General features: G+C 39.2%; 1 long non-coding RNA gene across 1 annotated transcript in view; it reads left to right on the plus strand.

The window, feature by feature from the left end:
* The first annotated feature begins 435 nt into the window (after nt 1–435).
* LOC142410700 (uncharacterized) overlaps nt 436–17276 on the plus strand; it is a 33422-nt gene continuing 16581 nt past the window's right edge. The window contains exons 1-2 of the long non-coding RNA XR_012776013.1: nt 436–574; nt 4992–5114. This is a non-coding gene — a long non-coding RNA (uncharacterized LOC142410700). The remainder of the gene's footprint in view (nt 575–4991; nt 5115–17276) is intronic.

The raw sequence follows: 17276 nt of genomic DNA on the forward strand, positions 1-17276 counted from the left end.
GAAAGAACTGAACAACCATCAATTTAAAGCAACCTTGATATGGCATACTTCTTAATTTAAATGTACATTTGTGAAACAAGCCCTTTCTGAAATGTCTAGGACCTGCTCAGGGTTGACATCTAAGTCTGTATTGTTGGCATAAACAGTCCAAAATCCTGGCAGAGACACAGAAAGGAAAGAACACTGAATGTTAACAAAGGCTTCATTAATATTGATGTGTAACTCACATGGCAGTGAAAAGCTGCATTATTAGCTACTATTGTTATGGTTCTGGCATTAATATTCAATGAGGATGTGTGGGTATTGAAATTCCCTGACTTCTGGGTACCCCAGTGGCCCAATAATAATAACAAAAACTACACTAGAGGTAGTGGGAGCCTGGTGCTATCTACGTGGTAATCAAGCTCTGCTTTGTTTTATGAAGGTTTCTGAGCTCATACTGATGTCTCTAGTGGAATGGAGGGCACCCATACTCTGTTCTGCCTTCAGAAAGCTCCCGTATCTCCAGATGAAGGTAGCATCCCTCCTCTACAGCTCCATGCTGGATCTCTGTTGGAGAGAACTGTCACAGGAGGTAATTTTATACCTGGTTATCTGAAAACAACCCACCCTCTTCTCTCCTAGGAAACCATTCATGTGCTACCAAATCAAATAGCAGTTCTTGTTTCAACTTCAATTATAAGTAAGTTGATTTTTTGAAGATGTGTACTAGTAAAAGAGCCCATTCACACTAAGCTCTTCTTGAATCAAGTATTTGCTCATGTGAGTTGGCTATCTAAATGTGTGAACAGGGAATCACTTTACCATTTGTATATATAAATGATATTGTGATGCGGTATTTGAGCACATGTGCAGGCTGTGATCTATTGAGACACATGGAATATAACTTTATCCATGAAAGTAATTGCATTGACATCAGTGGGACTAGCTGCAATGCATAAAGGCAAGTATATACATTAAGTCCTTTCAGGCTGAAGGCCTCAGTGTGTAACTTAAAGGCTCCATTTTTCGAAGACTTAACTGAGGCTGTATTCTGACTGTATCAAAACAGTGCTTTTCCACTGAATTCTCACCATCTTTCTAAAACAGAATTTCATTTAAAAACCAAACAAACAGCTCTATGCATCTTGAAAAGCCCATTGTCCAGGAACAAACCATACATTTCTTGAGATCTTAATTTATTTATGTATTTATTTACAAAATGCAAATCTAAGACCTTTCAAAGAAATCACCAGGTGCATTGGCCTTACAGCATCCTACAAACAGGTAGATGCAGTCCTATATATTGGGTTTTCCCCAAATATCTTTGGTAGCTACAGAAATTAAATACACCCTTATTTCAACAATTTACAGAGACAAGGATTTCTTATCTCCTCCCTGTGGCAGTTGCCAGCACAAAAGCAGACAATCCTCTCCCCCTCTTCGCACCACCATTTTCACAGCTGAATGTCAAGCTTAGTGCATTCCATTGAATCCCAAGGTACGTACCAAACCTCTGCTGAAGCCACGGTCTCAGAGATGGATTGTGACCATACTGCAACCTGCCTGTCATCTCCCATGCCTGTTCCACAGTGCTGGTGGATTTAGAATTCTCTTTTCATCCTTCTCCAAGACCAGTGCTTCAAATTCTGCCAATGTTTCCCTGCTAGGCCAGTTTGTGTAGGGCAACCCCGAATGGTTCCCTTACTTGTTACTGCAGAATACTCTAGGGACTCCACAATTTTAGGCTCACATCTCTCGTACCACTTCTACCTACTCCCAGCCACAAGTGGATGTGATACTAGCAATAAGCTCCAGTGGCACACAGGCTAATTAGAATGAGAAATATCAGTCTTTGGTGTGATGTATTGTCAACCTAGTGCTTCAGTGAACTGCTTGAGTGCCACATACATACCCTGCGGTGAAGCATCTGAACCAAACCAGAGCTCTTTGCTGGCCCTTTCCCTTGCTTAGGCAGCGTTCAGAGATGAGTCAGCAGCTGGAATGGGAGAAGAGTTGGGACGCATTGTCACATATATTTTGAAAAGTTTTCTTTAGTGATTCCATGCCATTCATAATTCATGTTGAATAACACTTATTTGTACTGTGCCACCAGCTGCTCGTTGTTTTATAGCAGTGTCATTTGCTCACTACTAGAACATGACAATGAACACCAAATACAGCTGGGGTGTTAGTGTAGTAACATGATGCATAGAAAGAGATTGAGATCAAGTGAATATGCAGAAGCACTTGCTTCAGGATATCCTAAACAATTAATGGCATCCTGGAGAGCCTTATTCTACTCTTGGCTAATAAAACACTTAAGCCTTGTTGCACGTTCTGAACATTTAAGAAGACAATTTACATATCTTCTCATCTTCAGAACCCTCTGTAGGCATTCAGTATTTACTTTTCTTATCCTGCACCTCAGTCATCACCAATACTTCTTCAGTAACAGGCTTATTTTTATTTTTTGTCCCAGCTTACATTGGCTGATGAATCTTCCCATGCTGGCCTTCACACATGGAAGACTTGCTCTTCTGTCTCTGCAGATAATTGATGGAAACCATCTGAAAATGAAAAATGGGCAGATAGTCCATTCACACTGATTATTAGCATGACCATGTCCTACCTTAGTCTGTTTTGTCCCCAGCTGGTCCTCCACTCTGCTTTAGCCTCTAAGTCTAAGCTCTAACAAGGTACTTTCAAAGTCACGCCAAGACAGGACACACCATTTCTTCCTGATTTTAGCCCCTCAGTACTGACTACACTTCTCAGTTTCCCATGTGTATTGTTATTTCCCCATCTCCAAGATTATAAATTAAGCTGTCCCTACTGCTCTATGTCAACCACCCTTCATTTTTCATAGAGCACTTCTATTTGCATGACAGGTGGTTTTTCTTAAAAAAACAATTTTGCAATGCTTTACTGTAAATGATGCAATGTGAGACCATATGCTAACATCTGGGTAGTGGCGGTCCCTAGTAGTTTGCTCTGAAATGAATGCTACCCAGCCTGGTAGTTTGTGCAAAATTTAGCTGATGATAAGTCCATTTATACTTTTGCATTCCCAGCTGAGATTCTCAATGCCTTCTTTTAATCAGAATTTAAAGTGAGTGACATGCAATCAGGGAGGGTTTTTAGAGAACAGTAAGAAGCTTGTCGTTGTACTCGTGCACTTAACATGGTTTCATTTTTTTTCACTAAATAACAATGGGACTCACAAGCATAAGGAGCTACCCAGAAACACTCAGCCAGGCTGTCTAATGTCGAGCAGGACATTTTGCTGGAGCAAACTTGCAGTATTTCTCTATAGCTGCAGATTGACTACAACTTTGGTGTAGTCATCTGGCACCCTGGGGCTGACAAGAGCTCGTTGCTATCCGTATGTTCTTTTGTTCCCAGTAGTTAGAAGATTAAAAGTGTTTCACAAGGTAATGTCTACCTCTGTTGCCATCTCACTTTAGGAGTCTGATTTTTAAAACCTTCTGGTATTCAGCGCCAAGAAGTGGGTGTGTACTAATACCCTGTATTTGAACGGTGAAAGGAATGTAGTCTCTGGGATGGAAAGAAAGGGTTTCAGCACTGCCATGGCAAAGCAACCAACCTTCAGAGGTAACCAACCTTCAGAGCTGCATACCTAAATCCTCCAAAAGCTCATAGGTGCAAAATGTGTGTTACAGAGATCAGACAGGAAAAGGAAAGGGGAGGTCTGGACAGAGGTTTCAGGAAAGACATACCAATGACTTGACTGTGGCCTACTCCCATGCTGCATGGGCTCCTCTGTGGTGGCTGAGGGTCAATGAGCAGTGTATCAGCCTTCACGGTCTCTGTAGGTTTGTTTCATCCCAGAGGGATTCAGGTTGCCCAGAAATCCATATGGCGGACAGGGTGGTCATCCTTGTCCCTGACACGGGATCTACGTGGCACCAGTTGGATATCCTTAGCTTTGCCACCAGTGTGGTATGCTTGCCCTTGCTGCCCTGAAAGTCCCCCTCTTCTGGGACACGCATAATGTGTATCGGAGACAAAAGCAACAAAACAACAATAAAGGCAAATTTGCAGTAGACAGCACAGCACATATCATCAAGTCTGTCTTGAAAAATGGCAGGTACCCCCTAGACTTTTAAAGATACAGTGTACAGTAAGGAAAATCACAGCGATTTCATGCACCACATGAACTGGGGTCTGGATTTATGAGAGCAATTGTTGAGTTGTGCTTTCTTCAAAACTTGTTTTAAATGTGTTTCAAGAATACTGTATAATTTTAGTCTATGCAGCTCATTTTCCCCGTTGACCAAACTGTAGATGTATACAAGAGCATATTACAAGGAATCATACTTAAACCTATCAATATTTCCCAGTGAACCTGTATATTAATTCAGATTAGACCTCCTACTGGTTTAATTCTGAAACCCGAGTAAAACACACTCCCAATACATCATGTATTATAAAAGATACATACCCAAGATGCTGTTAAGCTAATCACTATTATTTTTCACTTGACGCACTGCATTTATATTTTTGATAAGACTTTGTATCATCTGCCTATTTTCTAGAGCTTTGAGAAATACATAAATGAGATACATAATATCTCAGGAATCTATATTTTTCATATATTATTTTAAACTTTTAAAATATTTCAATGTTCTGATTAATATTTTGGGTCTTTTTGAATCTTGACATATGTGTGAAGGTCTGGTAAGAAGAAAATTAAAATAGTTTACTTAGAATTAATTCTCCTTTAGATGTCTGGACACTGAAATTATTTAAAAAATCATGTTTCCTTCCTGGAAAAAAAGACAGTAGAACATATACTTGCTAATTTCTGTCTATAAAGGAGAAATAGCCCTTTTCCTGACTGGCCAAGTGACTTAGGAGCTTAAAAATATAATTTAAAATCAGTCAAATTTAGTTAGTGTTCAACAGGTAGTATATTCCAGATGAGGACTTTCAAGGGGTTTAAGAGGGCTCAGTTAGTATTTGCCTAACTTTAACTCTTCTGCCTATAGGCATGTAAGTACATTGGGATGTCTCACAGCAGCAATTTTTGGAGGACATGTCTGCTCAGTACACTTCTGTGGGAACCTTGGCTGCATTGGCAATTATAAGACTACAAGAGGAACAGGATCCAGGTAAGGCCACTCAAGGAAGACAAAATCAGACAAAAACATATGTACGTAATGCTGCATAAAACTTCCAACATTATTTTTTTCAACATCCCCCCCCGCCCTGGCAAAGTCAATCTTTATCCTTTCCTTTCAATATTTTACCTCCCTCAGCTATTTATGTCCTTGCTCCTTGCGTTGTAGAAAACCTTCTTTTCATTTTTTCATGTTTAGAGGTTGGAAATACACTGAGGATTGAACTGAGATCTCATCAGTCATAAGGCAACACCATACTCTTACAAGATGAGCTAATGAGCTAGTGAATAGAGTGGCTCTGCGTGAATCTGCAAGGGTACAGGACAATACCATCCTGTGTTGTTACACTGTGAGTTGGTATTATGCAACGGGTTCTGTTAAACTATATAGAAAAGGTTGTGGCAATGTCAGATATGTATCACAGATTTTCTAAACCTAATTGGGCTTTCTGTCTTTACATAAAGGAAAGTGGAGGTGCAGGAGGATGAAGGGCCAAATAGGGCAAAACAGAAAGTGGATTTCAATTGCAGGCAGGAATTGAAAAGGCCATAAAAGCCGTTTAAAAATCCAAAGACAGAGAGGACAGAAAGTGACAAGTTTTTAACAATACACAGATTTTATGGCAAAGAAGCAAAGCATTTCTGTGTTTAACTGTGCTTACAATTAATCAACTTTTAATTCTGTTCATTAAGCTTCATTATTATGAAGCAGTGTATTATAGTCACAAAGGAGTGGATTTGATTAAAATTTGAAGTGGAACAATTCAGAAATCGTACTGCCACCTAACAGAGCTAAGCAAGATTCAGACACGGGGGTTCTGCCACGTTTATTCCAGTAGAGATGCTCCTTCTTTATCAGATCAGAATTTGGCTCTAGTTCCTGGGACCTTCTTATTTGTCTTACGCATATGTGTGTGTGTGTTTATAAAACTACATAACACCGTTTAACACAGCTACAAAATTGATTTTCCCTATTGCAAGGCAGCTCAGGTGGCAGTGTGATGGTGTTATGTTGTTGTGATATATGAACAATTTTAGTTAGCCCAACAAAGACATGTAAAGGAGCAGTTGTCTCAAGGTTTATTTCCAGCAGGAAATTTCCTGCTTCAAGAAGTAATTTCTGAAGCATTCCCCTTTAATTAAAGCCAGCCTACGTGTGATTTTTCTTAATGCCTAATCATTTTTCACTAGATTAAAAAACCCCAAACAAACCTGGACTGAGTGTATGTTGACTTTCCTCACCCAAAGGTGTGACTAGCTAGCTTTGAGTGCCATTTCCAACCTGTAATAAAGAATTCACTGTAACATTAAGTCAAGGCAAAATATTTTGTTGATTCTTGATCCTATAATGAATCTGAATCCAAGCCCAGCCAGTACCTCTTTCCATTCCTGTTGGACACGTTAAGCTCATTGGCCAGCTTTGATGGCTTTCACTCTTAATGCCTCTTGACTTGTTTCAGAGTTGTCCTACAGACTTGGTTCTTCTCATTGACAATGCCTTGATCATGAAAACAGGCGACTGCTTCCCCTTGCAATGCACACATTTATTAGTCTATTATCTAGAGAAAATTGCACATGGTAAATCTCCAAAGCTGACCATTCTGGGATTTTCTTTTCCAGCACATGTTCCACGTTGTTCAGGATGAGGGACTGGACATTTTTTTTACAACTTGTTTCCAATCTTGTTCACTTCCTGAGGAACTTTATGCCTTTCAAGTGAATGCCGCAATTAAGAATGCACTTGGATGTATGAAGGCAAACAAGGAGTCTGGCCTCAGGAAATCCATGGCTCTCCTTTCCTCTGGATCCCTTGGGAAAATGTGCCTGTTGTGAAATCTTAATGATGTCCTGCCTTTAGGAATTGCTCCTGCTGCCTTTCTCTCACTTACATTATTACATCTGCTCTGTTGCAATCTGTAATGAACAATATTCAGGACAGGCCAAAACTTGTTTGCCTTGTTGACACAAACAGTCTGATGGAAAGCCCTGGGATTATTCATGTGAATGAACTCAGCAGGGTGTAGCCCACTCTCTCACTGCTGAGCACTTGATTTTGGGGAATATTCACAGTGTTTCACAAATTCATGTGTGCCTAACTACTGAGGAGCATTCTCTGAGCACACAGACATATTTCTCCATGTGCTTCTTGACTGTGAATGCAGTTTGCTGGCCAGAAGATGCTATTATTTGCTAAAAAATTATTTTCTAAATCAAATCCTGACTTTGCATCATGTCTTCAGATGGTAGTAACGGTCCGTCAAATAGTGCTGAAGGGGCAGGATCAGATCTCTGCTTTTCTGAGTTTGGAGTAAAGTCAAACGTGCATCTCTGCTGGCCCAGGTCAGTGCTGTCACAGCAAGGCAGTGGAGGCAGCTGCTGGCTGTGGACTGCTGAATATTGAGATGTGTAACAAAGTGGACTGGCTCCAGCAAAAGCTTGGGAGGCCGAGTGCTCCACCTAGTGCAGTCATGCTCCTAACCCAGGGATGTTGCCATCCATATAATTTTGTTAATTCTTGACTGACTGGGCTATCCTAGTTTTGACAGGACTCTCTTGCCAAAGAATTTTGGTTAGAGTCAAGAAAGTGTGATCAAAACTGGTTAATTTCCAACAAATGGCATTTTTTCTGGAAATGTAGTAGCAAATATGTCTTTCAACCAGTTTTCCTACTTGCTGTACGCTTTGAAACTAGTTCCTTTAAGTCCGATTCTTCTCCTAGTTCAACAACATTTAAGTGTTGGCATTTTTTGCCTAGATAGTTCAAAGCTATGAGGACTTTTAAGTTAGCTTAGACTTTTTTCTGATTTTAGAAACCCATGTCTTACTATATATGCTGTACTGTAAGGGATTGCTTGTCTTTTATCCACGTTGGATGCAATATGGGGCAGCACCGCTCTGCCAAGACATATGGGAAGAACTGGCTTTCAGGGAAATCCCTTTTCTTGTTGAACAACCAGGCAAGCCTTCATGAGGGCTTGGGACATCTAAGGGGTAGAGTGTAATACCCGATATGAGAAATAAGGAATAGTAGGAAGATTTAACAACATGGCTATTAAAAGATCAATATTTTTTCATGACAAATTATTATTATTATAATTTGTCGTGAAAAAAGACAGTGGGAAATAGCCTTTTTTCAACTCGGATAAGAGGACCCGGAGTTGAATTTGCACATTAGCACTGATGACTGGTACAAGCTTAGTCTTTCTTTGAACAACAGGTAAAAAAGCATACAAAAATAATGACGTAGAAATGATTTTAGGGCTGCCCAGGGAAGTGGTTGAGTCGCCATCCCTGGAGGTATTTAAAGGACGTTTGGATGAGATGCTTAGAGACATGGTGTAGTGGTGGTTTTGGCAGTGTTAGGTTTATGGTTGGACTCAATGATCTTAAAGGTCTTTTCCAACCTATATGATTCTGTGATTCTTTGAATTGTTCATCAGGATGCATGGGATATTCAGTGTTCATGAAATCTCTTTCCTTAGATTTGTAACATGAAAGTAGAAGCAGGAATGGTAAACTATGAACACCTAGTTTATCCTTTGAGATCAGGGTGGTAAAGTTAGTTAAAGTGTTGTTATGGAACAATTTCCCTCCTCCCTAAATCAGAGAAAAAAAATAGGAACATGAACACACAAAGAACAAAACATGGAATAAGATCCCTCTGTAACTCCGTTCCCTCCTTTCCCGCAGGACAGAAATGAAAACCACTTTAGAGGAAATTCTTATATTTATATATAATAAGGATTTTTTTTTCTGCTACCATCTAATTTCCAATGAATAAGAATGACTTTCATGCTATGTCAGAGTCAGACGGGATTCTAGTTGAATTTACCCTGAGCTATATGAGCATTAGAAAGTGAAATCTTTTTTCCATAGATATGAGTCTGTTCATGGCTTGTATATTACAGTTTGCCTTATTACATCTCATGGATTGAAGCCTAAGGCTCTGTAAGTGAGTTGCCCAAAACTGAAGGACCCTTACAAGCTTTGACAACCAACAACCTGCATTAACAAATGATGTGGATATTTCATTTGAAGTGAGAAGAATAAAGAACATTGCTTTAAGTCAGTGAGGAAAATGAAAGACTTAATATAGGTTGAGTACAAAAAATGAGTCCAAACCTGATTGCTTCCTGTAAGAATAATTAAAAGGAGGCACTCTAAAAAAGATACACTCTTTAACAAGTTCCTCCTTCAAGTGTTTTTAATTTATTTTCTCCATTTCTTCTCCTCTCTCAGCACATGCTGATCTACTGACTGCTACCTTCATTAGCAGTTAAATTAATGTAGTCTGACCAGGACATTTTTGCTGAGAAAGAGACTTAGTAGACTGTGAGCTGGTTTTGCACGGTGGTCACTTGGAAAAGTGATGTTCCTGTTTTCACATAAGATATTTGTACAGTGGGAGATGTTCATAAACTATAGCTGTTGAGACATAAGACTTTTAGAGAAGTTTTTGAGCACCTTCATTATTTGGCATGATTTTCACACAAGCTGAGTAACCTGCTACTTGCTTACTTGTGCTCTCTGCAGTCAGCATTTCTGAAAACTGCAATAGATTTTGATGCGTCCAGCTATAATCCTATAGGTCTCATGGTGCAAAACCTGAACTCCATCCTCAGTGACATTTAAAAGGTATGTTAGCTGTCCTTTCAAAGAAGTGTATCATGTACTAATTTCTCAGGGAGAAAGCAGGGAGCTGGAATGTAAGGTTTTGTAAAATACAGAAATTTTGAGGAATGAGGTGTATCAATCATCAAAATGGACCAACACACAAGAAGTAGAAGATGAAAAGGTGCTCCCCTGAGATTATGGAATAATCAGGTTCAGTTCATATACCATGAGCTATGAAATGTGGTCACTGGTTGGTATTATCTGACAATTATTTTGACAAAATAGATGCTTTATATAAGGAAAAAAGCTACACAGTGGGACCCATATATTACTCTTATTTTAAGGGATCCCATGATTCTGTTTTATATCAACTCTTTAATCACTCCTGCTGGAATGAACTCCACGCTGCTAGTGTAGAAAAGCTACAAGTCACCGGAGCTAGGGAAGAGTTTCTGATTTTTAAGTAGAGTAGCAGAGCTCTCTATATATCGATACAAGACACAGTTCTTCATAGCCCTTTGTGACAAAGCTCCACTTCGTCTTTGAGGTTTTTTTCATGAGAAGCATGAGACATGAGATTCTGCTTGTGTTCCTGAGGAACATAAATAATTGTCAAAAGGTTATATTTTTTTTAAAAAGGAGCTGACAAACTGCCACAAGGACAACTAGTCTCTGAGGCCCAGGCAACTCAAGAGTGGGAGAGTTTTCGGGACAGAAGACCTTTGTCAGGCAGCAGAAGACCTGCTTGTGTTTAGCTGTCGTGGCCCAGGATACAGAGAAGTGTATGTAATGAATGTGTGCCAGGATTATAAACTCCTCTGAACATTCATTTTGAGGTATCATTTAATTCCCCCTTTTTTATTGGACCAGGTTTTTAAAAGACATTGAGAAATGTAAAGATATAGATAAATGCTGAGAATGATGTTCAGAAGCAGCTAGGTGCCAAACTCCTATTGAATATTGCAGGCGCTAGATGCTGATGTGCTTTATTTAGACTCCTAAGAACTACTAGAAATCTGACTTTTTGGATTAGGCTCTGCACCAACTGAAGTCAACAACAGCATGGATCCGGATCTGTACCCTCCTGGTTTAACCATAACCAGGTACCAGTGGACAAAAAAAGGCTAGTAGTAAAAAGTAGTGTTCAAGCTTCAATCACGTAATTCTGGAGGTTTTTAATGACTCATAAAAGTTTATCCTAGTTTGTAGTGCAGGGAGAAATATCCAACACCAAAATATATTTCCCTCAGCTCATTCTCCATCATACCCCTGAAAATAGCTTTTGACTCTCAGCATCTTGGAGACCTACTCCAGTGTTTTTGCATGGTACAACTGCTTCTCATGTCCTGTTCCTTGCCGTTAGAGGATCTTGTGTATCTTCTTCCTATAAGCTTTTTTTCTGTCTACATCTTTGATGTCACTGGCTACTGTGGTTTCTAGTAGTGCTAATTTCTGTGGCTGACTATTGGGGGGAGACGGGTTTTGGGCTGATTTTGCCTCTATAGCTTACGTATGAGTAGTTTGTTTTACTTTTAAGAATGATGGTTTGGAACCAACTTCTAGAGAAGAAATTCCTTGACTTGTTTAGGTATGGATCTGAATCTAAAATTAAGAGCTTTTCTCTTGCCTAAATCTGTTTGAATTTTTCACTAGATATAAAATATGGCTATTGACACACTTAACATTTTCTTTTTTTTTTCCCCTTTGAAGTGTCACAGCAATGAAAATGTTGTGATTTGTTTATTATTCAGGACTGTTTTGCCAAATGAGTAGGAAAAGCTTTTAGGCACTAGCTTGTTTTTTGTTCAGATCACATAATGTCACCTCAATTATCAACAGCAAAAATATCTCTTTCTTTAAAAAGACATTTTGATATGTATCAGTTCCCATTGTGTAGTATTATTTCCCAATCTACACTGTAGTTTAAAGGTCAATGATGAAGTCATTTGAGATTTAGTCATCTTAGTGTTTTGGTACTTTAATTTGACAAAAATGATTACAAGTTTGAAGTTGTTGAAAACTATGAGAAAAAAAAATTCGGTTCTTGGTCTGTTTCCATGTTCAGAACAGGATTTTGGGTTTTGGGTTTTTTTGTTTTGGTTTTCTTTTATGCTTCCCTGTTGGATTTTGAGTGGCAAAAGGAATTTTTGGAGCATTCTGAAAATTCAGAAAATACACTGGTGGGTCTTTTTCAAAACTGTTTTGTGAGCTTATCAGGATTTAACAAAATCAACCTTCTGAACAGAACTGATATTTCAAAAACAATAAGGGACTCATGAGCTGCTGAAACAATAATATTCTGCACTCCTAGTTCCTTTTAGATAATGGTAGAGTTCTTTTTCAGTCAAAATCATACTCTTGGGGAAAAAAAAATACACTGAAAACTGGAAATACAGGATATTTCAACCATTTCCTTACATTGCCACTGATGTGCATAGAAGACACATACCTAAATTCCAGATTTTTGTATTAATCTTAAGTGTTGTTCCTTTGTTCCCTTAGAACTTGGGCCTAACTATAACCATTTTACAACTATTCCACAGTAAAACATAGGTAAAGAAAAGATGGCACAGATTAGGGTACAAAATGGAAAGAGAGAAAGTGAGAGGACTAACAAGGAAGAGATTTGGACCAACCAGCAAAATTAATGTGTTGCAAGAGGCCAAATGGGTAGGAGGATTACTATGAAATTCCTACCACTGTTGCATTATCACATTGTACCTCAATCTCTTTATTAGGAAAATGGAGAGAGTGTTATGGTTTTTTGCATAGCTAAAAAATAGTGTCAATTTAGTGCACAGACAGCTCATCTTCAATGATGGTCATCAAAAGGAAGGTATGATAAATGGAAGTTTTTAGGGATGTAGATATTGCTGGTAGGTCTGATGCTATCAAACAGTTCACCCGTAATTTGGGAGTAAATAGGAAAAAATCTTGCTTTTAGAGTGTGGGTTACAGAAATTCCACTTTATTTTATAGTAGGAAAAAAATACCTGAATTTTGAAGACCTGACAAAACACAGGTCTTGTTTCCAGTCAGCCCTACTTATAATAACAGATATTCAAAGCTGAATCTTATCAGAGTAGGATAAAGATTACTTCATTGCAGTGTATAAGTACCTTCACAAGGATAAAATGAAGATACTAGAGAACTCTTTAACCAATCTAAGAAAAGCCTGAGAAGAATCAATTGCTGGAAACTGAAGCCAGATGAATTTAATTTAATTTAAACTTTAAATTTAAAATCAAATTTAATTTTTTTAAACTATCAGTATGATTAAATGTTAGAATATGCTCCTGAGACAGATGAATTCTCCGTTTCCCAAGATTTTCGGTCCAAGATAAAAGATCTTTGGAGAATCTCTGTTTTAGCTGAATATAAGTTATTTCTTAGACAATCACTAGTGTTTTGTTTCATAGCTGGATAAAATTTAATGGCAGGGATGGTCAAGCCGTGTAATGATCCCTTCCAGCCTCCAACACTATGAGTCCTGGAAAAAAAAGCACTTTGAGCTGTGCAGATGAAAGCTCCTACGTAGGTTAGGACACAGCTAGATTTACAACTGTCTTTCGATTGTCTTACTAACACTGGTAACAGGAGACGCTGCTGCCATGTATTGGTCCCAAACAAGCATTTATATCGGTACAGCAACTGTTTTTATATTCTGTACAATGAAAACAAAGCCTTGGGGGTTTTTTTGTTTATTTCCAAGGTTTTCTCTATCTTGTGTTTCACTTAGAGGATTTTACCTCGCTGTCCTCTGATCTCCCTGACGCTCTGAGTTGTGCTCCCATCACCCATGACGCTGCTGATCTGTTCGCTGCTCTACCGCTGGATCAGTGGTGGGACCTTCAGAGGCTGCCTTCACTGTTTCCTTCAATTGCATGTTATCCAAAGGTGTCTTAGCAAAACTTCTAGATGTTTCATTAAGCACAGGGCAAATCCCAGAGCCCTACCTCACCTTTCCTAGAGTCCCAGCTTTTCCTGGAGTTACCCCGGGTAAGGATGAACAGCACTAAAATCGGTAAGTTTGTCCCAGTTTCTGTGCCCTGCCATCCTGCATTACATCTGTTCACTTGCCATTAGCCTGTTACCACCTTCTATGCTTTTTGCTGACTGGGGAAATGAATTTTATGTAACCAACAGCAGTCTTTTTTTTTCTCATCAGCTAAACATGGGGAATAAATGAATCTATGACTGAGTTTGAATTTCTTTCCCAAACATTGGTATTTCTTATTATATTACTTGGTTTGAAATCACTAACATAATTGTGAAGAATTACTAGAATGCCACAATTAAGAGAAAGTTAGAAGATTTTTTTTTTTTTCCCCTTTACCTTATTCATCTATTACTTTAGATAGCTCAGCAGAGCTCATTCCCTTAATCAGGTTTCCATGCTACTTTTCTTACTGTAGAGTTGCTGGAGTGCCATGCCCTGGGATAAGAGCAAGCAGCATTTAGGCTCCACAGTTCTTTTAGCAATCATCTGATATCATTCTACACTGTTCTGAGAGGCTCATTACACAAAACCACATCACATTTGCTAGGTCAGGTAAGGTAGAAAGCAAACCTTTAATTCTTTCCACATGAGCTGGTAAAGGAGAAAGAAGAGATGACATAATTTACTGAAACTCTGATGTTTAATTATGCTAGTAAAAACAGCGGTGCCATCCTGTTGTGCCATGAAATGAGAACGCTGTCTGCTAGGCAACACTCTTCACACATGCCAGCCCAGCTTTTGATCTTATTTATGCCATTCTGCACCCAGAGTCCCTTTCCTGGCTTTATTGAGGCTGCCTGAATGAAGAGTAAGAGCTGAATTTGAGCCACTTCTGCATCTAGAAAGTAACTTTCAATCTATGTTTTAAAAGTACATATCTTTTCCTCTTGAAAAACATTATGGGTGTAATTCCTCTTGCCTAACTTCCATCATTTACAAGCAAGTGTCTAGCAGAAAATGATTGCTAAGGATCTATTCCCAGATTGAGCTGCAGACACAGCACTCTGCTAACAATTGTACCACCCATTCAGTTTCCCTTGTAGTTGTCAATGACTTTTACATTGGCTCATTTTCTCTATTACCAGTGTTAGCTCTCCTGCAACAGAAGGCATTAGCATATTCAAAGCATCTCCTTTTATTGTTTTGTAAGATGACCTTAACAAAACCTCCAATCCTAAATAGGAAGCAGTGGCTGAAAGAGCATACTGAACAACTAAGGATCATTGCAACAGATACTACAAATACTTTAATTCATTGTTTAGAGCTACTTTGTTACCTTCAAATGCTTGGTTTCTAACAGTACAATAGGTCTGGTTCTCTTCTGTTGTTGGTTTTACATTGATAAACCATAACTGAATACAATTACCAATTTACTGAATGTGAGTGAGGAGAAAGCACAGGTTCTGTATATTTAAAACAGGAGAATTCTTTTCACTGGCAAAGCTAAAATGAGTCTCCTATTTGACATGATTTATAGCAGTGGGGGCAGGTCTGATAACCACCCAGGTTCAGTCCATAGCTCCTAGAATGGATAGATTATTATCTTCTTTTATTAAATTCATGCATGGCTTGCTGTTGAAGCTGTATATTAAAAGGAAAACAAATACTGTATAGCTATATCCTGCTATCAATTCAATGAATAGACTTCCTACCATGCCTGATCAATGGGGAATTTGGTGTGAAATCAATGTCCAGCTCTGGCCCATAGCAGTCAGTTCTCCTGAGAACAGTATATCCATGTTAATGTCACATTCAAATAAGAGCAAATTCCTATTACCCTGGAAATCAGTGAACCCTTTACTGTTGATTTAAAGGTGGTGTGGCTGTGGGGGGTGAGGTCCTGACACTTTGAGTAGAGTTTAAAGGGCTGTTATTCTCTTTACTGTTAAAGGTATGACAACTTCGGCTTTGCAATTTGACAGAGAGCTGAAAACAGCTGCATCACAGATCTGTTCCTCTATGAAGTCAGGCAAATGAAACAGGCTTTCTACCCTGTTGGTAATTTTCCAGTATGTGCTTTACTTGCTGACTGTAAAAGGTTTTTCCTTTTTTACATCTGTACATCTAACAACACCTTTGCTAATACCATTTTTTATTAGGGGTTGGAGGGACTTGCAATGTTTACATGTCAATATCTGCTTCATTTCTTTTCTGACCACATGCACACAGCCTGAATAGAAACCATGGCACCAGATGCAAACTTTCAGCCCTTCATTTGTTTTGACAGGTTGCATCAGTGATAGATACATTACATCATTCTTTAGGCTGTTCATTTCCTGCCCGGGAGGAGCGGAGCAGATAGGACTGCAGGGGAACAGCTAACAGTCAGCTGGAATATCTTCTGCACATCTTCTGTTTCAAGTGACACCCTAGGCAGACCTGTACAGATGTCATTCTTGGGAAAGTACCAGTACAGGTCACAGGAATATTGGAAAAGCTGACACATCAGCAGTGAAAATTTGGCTTTCTAGGCCTTTGGCTATAATATTAAACAGATTTCTTAGGCTCCTAAAATTAGCTAATTAGATATATATGTGTGGCCTTTCCATTATTCCCTAGCACTCTGGTGTTCAAAGCACTATTGTGTGGGTTGAGTTGATTATGGTCCTGTAGATTTTAATGCTCTGCATTAGAATATATTTAAACAGCAGTAATCACGGGACTGTGTTCAGTGACTTGGAAATATGAAAACTTCATGGGGGAAAAAAGGGGAGAGACACAATGTTAAACTGCTGCCTCGAGGGTGCTGAAAATAACTAACAATCAGCTTTAATGGCAAAAGCTTGAAACCCTGGTGGTATTATTCAATATTCCAGGTAACACAGGAGGCAGAAGTGAAGTTTTAATCACCATCATTCAAAAATATAGCCAATATTCAACATATTGTGCTTTCTTTTTTAGCAGTGCAAGCTTAAAGAACCTCCCCAGCAGATTCTCCACCTGTTTCTTTCCCTCTGTTTCTTGACATGTAAATATGAAGGCTTAGGAAGGTTGTGACCAAACCTGGATGTGGTGTTAGGTTGTTTTAGTGCATCTCTGCTTACCTCTGGATGCAGAAGCAGTAGGGATAAAAAGGGGGGGGTGGGAGTGGTTCAGGCAAAAGAGAATAGAGAAAGAGGAAAACCAGAAACACTGAATAGAAAGCAGGCTTTGAGTGAAGAAACCCCCAAAACAGTAGAAAGGACAACAGTGAAATGGCCAGAGGAAAATACAATACAGGTTTTCAATAAAGGTACTTGTGACCTTGGGTCTAGAAAAGGCGTACAATGCGATGTCCAGTGCCTTTGACAGCCCCATCCACACCATGTGCTGCAGTCTCCAGCTAATGAGCCCCATTTTAGGGTGCAATATGTAGAGCCATTCAAAGCCTCATGCTTGATTAGTCAGTCGCCTTTGACACTGCTGATCATGAGGTACTGCTGACCTGATGGTGGGGCCGTGCAAAATAATAGGCAGCTGCTCCTCCCCTTCCTCAAGGTCCCTGACACGGGAAATCCCACAGGACTCGCCACTCTTGTTTGATGTCCATGCTCAACAATT

This window comes from Mycteria americana, chromosome 5, assembly GCF_035582795.1.
Source record: "Mycteria americana isolate JAX WOST 10 ecotype Jacksonville Zoo and Gardens chromosome 5, USCA_MyAme_1.0, whole genome shotgun sequence".
NCBI classification, from domain to species: domain Eukaryota; kingdom Metazoa; phylum Chordata; class Aves; order Ciconiiformes; family Ciconiidae; genus Mycteria; species Mycteria americana.